General features: G+C 45.2%; 1 long non-coding RNA gene across 20 annotated transcripts in view; it reads right to left on the reverse strand.

The window, feature by feature from the left end:
* The window catches only part of LOC116282966 (uncharacterized), a 28878-nt gene extending 24892 nt beyond the window's left edge, over nt 1–3986 (reverse strand). For 15 of the 20 annotated variants that reach the window (XR_012079312.1, XR_012079326.1, XR_012079327.1 and 12 more), the window contains exon 1: nt 3712–3986. This is a non-coding gene — a long non-coding RNA (uncharacterized lncRNA). The remainder of the gene's footprint in view (nt 1–3711) is intronic. The other 5 variants (XR_012079328.1, XR_012079325.1, XR_012079324.1 and 2 more) reach the window with 3 other exon arrangements.
* Between the last annotated feature and the right edge of the window lie 61 nt (nt 3987–4047).

Genomic DNA, 4047 nt, shown 5'->3' on the forward strand with positions numbered 1-4047 from the left:
CAATTTTGCAGTTTGGGGCAAATCAGTTAACTTGGCTAGAGGTAGGGAGGATTAAAACAGAAATCCCACACACTTCCAGCCCCACACATCCAAACTTATCTTTTTATCTCCCCAAACTGCTCCTTCTTTTTGTCTCCATCTCTATTTCAGGCAGAAGCCCAAAAGCCATCTCCATCTCGCTGTCCCCCATTAAATCTACGACAAAAGCCTATTAAATTTACCTCCAAAATATTTTTTAAAACTGGGTACCCAGTATTTTTCCTTGGCATTTATCTTGATTTGTAACTATGTTTATTTGTGCTTGTTTTTGTACGATTTTTCCCACTAGACTGTAAATTCCATGAGAACAGAACCTTGTCTATTTTGCTCATTGCAGTATCACCAGCATAGCACCAGGCATACAGGAGATGTTTAAGTGTTAACTGAATGAATAGATGCATAGCAAGTCCTATGCTAGGTTCTAGGGGTGGGAAAAAGGCTCAGATTTTAAGATGAAACACACACCTCTATTCTCAAGAAGTCATCTATCCAACAAACGTGTCCTGAGGCCTTCTCTACACCAGCTGCTGGGGGGAGGCCAGTGCACAAGATAAGACTGTATTTCTACCATCCCCCTTCACCTGGGGGAACGAGACATGAGTCACCTAGACAGTAAGACTCTGTGACATTGTGGGGGTGGGCAGGTGTGGTGGTACATACCAAACTCTAGAGTCAAAAGCGTCCAGGGTTTGGAATCTGCTATGACCTGATTTCCCAAGCCAGCTTTGCTGCCTTCTCACTTGTGTGACCACAAGTCTCTTCTCTCTGAGGCTCCATCTCCTCATCTTAAAAATGGGGATAACAAGATCATCTCCAAGGGCTGAGAGATATGAATGAGATACACAAAAGCACCAAGTGCCAGGTTTTATGACAACGTTGGATGTAGGTGGATGGACTATACCTTTTAGTTTGCCCAGAACAGACTGATTGACATCTGTTGTACCAGAGCAATTAATAGTAGCATTCCCTTTCGTTTTCATAAGCGTCCTGGGTTTGGACAGTAAATCATGTAGTCATCCTAGTAATAGATGTAACACGGGAGTTATCTACATCATGACTTGTCTCAAAGGGTTACATGAGCCCCAAATCACTTTTTTGGTCTAGGCTAGTACATGTGGGGCTTTTTTTCCTTGCATCTGTTCATAATACAGAACCTTTCTGTTCTCTCTTCCCTCATATATCCTTTCAAACATTCTCTACTCCTGTCATGCCCTGTTGCTCACACTTCCTCAGACTGATCGTGCCTCTGTAGCCCTACGCCTTTCTTTCAGGCTCCCTTTCCCCTTCTTACAACTTATCAACTCTTACTCATCCTTTGAGACCCAGACTCTTTCTCAGGAAAGAGTCATCCCTCACCACCCTGAGCAAGGCTTACCATGCCCTCCTCTGGCCTGTCACAGCTTTTTGAACACATCCTCATCACCCAGTATCCCAATGACCTGCTTTTTGTCTGCAACCCCCATTAGACTGTTCTTCATCTCCATGCCCCTAGTGCCTGGCCAAGAGCCTTCCACAAAGTAAATATAATAAGTGTTTACTGAATGAGTGAAAAGATGACTAAGAATCCTTCTCTCTCATGGCATCTCCTTGAGTCACTGTGCATCTCGTATAAAGTGGAGACTCAGAGAAAAAGTGGGAGGAATGGCTTTTGTCCTTTGATTCAAGGATGCTGGATTCAGGAGACCAGAAAACCCAATAGAAATGGAGCCATAGCAAAGTCCAATGGCATTTATGACAGGTCAGTTTTCTGTCAAAGCACTGATGGTGGCAGCTTGGAGCTGAGGCAGAGTTTGTTTGGGAACCAGAGCCAAGACTAGCAAACATTTGGTACGTTGAGCTATTCAGTAAGCTAAGATTCTGATAGCTGTTTCTGTCAGCTGCACAGAAAGAAGCATCTCAAAGCCAGCTGGGTCTGCCTGGGATTGGGGGTCCCCATCTCCTTCAGCACAATCTGACCCAAGGAATAAGGCAGATCTCACCCCCATCTTTAATCTTTACCATAGGCACACACCTGCTCGAAGGGGTCTGTGCAACTACTCAGGACACTGGGCACTGAGAACAGAGTCAACAATGATTACAGGGAACTGTGGCTGAGATGATATCACTTACTAAATAGTCCATGACTCCCCGCCTACATTTCCCAACTTCTTTTGCAGTTAAATTGGGTCTGCGTGACAAGTTCCAGCTAATAGTCTGTAAGTGGAAGTAACATCTGTCATTTCCAGGCTAAAGTATTTAATTGCTGGTGCACAACCCTCCAGCTCTCTTTCTCATATTGAGGCAATCCTGAAAACCTTGGGTTGAGATGGTGGAGCCCAAGATGAAAGTAGCCTGGGTCTCTGAATGACCCAGTGGAGTGGAGGAGAGCTACCTTGGGGACTGCCTTGACCCAAAGCAGGCTTTGGATGAGGGGGAGAAATATACCATTGTTGTGTTAAGTCATTGAGATCTTTGGGTTGTTACCACAGCAGAGTCTGGCCTCTGACCAATATATAGAACTCTGACCAATATACAGAAATTGTTGTTTTAGCCATCTAGCATCAAACCTCCTTCCTCTTTGAGGAGAAACATTTCTCCTCCTTATGGGACTCTTTGGTATTGCCAAATCCAGTGGTCATTTCTCGGTTCTTATCTTTGATTTCTCAGCAGCATCTGTCACAATTGACCACGCCTCCCTAGAATCATTTCATCTAGTGCCAGCCTTGAGTTTTCTCCTGTCTCACAGCCCCTGCTTCTCAGTTTCTTTTGCTGGCCCCTTTTCCACTGTTTTACCTCAAAAGTTTGAAGTTTCTCAGGGTTTATTCCTGGGGACCTATCTTATGGTTTGAAATACCATTCATGAAAAAGACAGCTGGTTACCTTTCAGCACTCATTCCAGCATCCCTTATTAATCAGAGCACCTATTTTCAGGGGCAAGTTGTGCCCAGTTAAAAAATTACATGTCCCAGTATGGCTATGTGACTATCTTTTGGCTAATGAGATGTAAACAGAAATGCGCAGGACTTTCAAGGCAGTCTTCTTAAAAGAAAAAGAGTGTATTTTTCTTCCCTTTTCCCTCCCCACTGTCTGGAATGTGGACCATAATAAAATGACCTTCAGATTAGAAACCAGCTGCTGAGGATGATGGAGAAGGCTTGAACTGCCTACTTTTCATCTTAATGTGCATGAAAGGTAAATAAATTTCTATTGTAAGCCATTTTTTTTTCTTTTGTTGTTTGCAGCTGAATCTAATCCTAGTTGATAACATTCCCATTGCTGTTGAAGCAGCTTGCTTGCTTCCCATCTGGAAGCTTAAGTCCAGATCTTCCCCTAGCCAGAGCAGTGGGGAACCAGCAGAAGAAAGGCACTTCCAGGCAAAAAAAAAAAAAAAAAATGCTGGCCCTCTTCCCACAAATTGTAAGTTACCAAGCTACCTGGAGGACAGAATAGAAGGTGGGTCTAGGAAGAGTTTATTAGCTCACAGAGAGCATGGAATGCTAGATTAAGGGATTTGGACTTTGTAAGTCTCTTGCAGATAGGGCGATCCTGCCTGTTTTATCTAGTAATGCCTCCACTTAATAGATGCTCAGTGAGTGACATATTCTTTATTAATTAATGCCGTTTGCTTAAACAACAACAAAAGAAATGTTGGAAGGTGGACCAGTTAGGAATCACCATCTGATTTACCCTTACCTGCTTTTTACAGATGAAATAACTGAAGCATCATTTGTTGGAAGTGGCAATCAGCCTATACTTGAGGAAAGGCAAGCCGCCCTGAGGGTGATGGGCGAAGGGGCGATGGAACTGGGGGAGGAGGCCAAGAAAAGCAGTTGGCTTAACGTCTACTCAAGATGGCTGCCCTGGAATCACCTGACCGCGAGGAGGCGGAGCTCCGCCCCAGCACGCCGGGCCCCACCCCGCTAGGCCCCGCCGAGCGTCCCCCCTCCGGCCGGGGCGGCGCGGGTTGTGAGGTGTCTCAGCGGAGCGCCTGCGCACTGGGCAGCGCCGCGCGGGGCGGAGGCTTTATAA

The sequence above is a fragment of the Vicugna pacos genome, chromosome 13 (assembly GCF_048564905.1).
Source record: "Vicugna pacos chromosome 13, VicPac4, whole genome shotgun sequence".
In the NCBI taxonomy this organism is placed as follows: Eukaryota; Metazoa; Chordata; class Mammalia; order Artiodactyla; family Camelidae; genus Vicugna; species Vicugna pacos.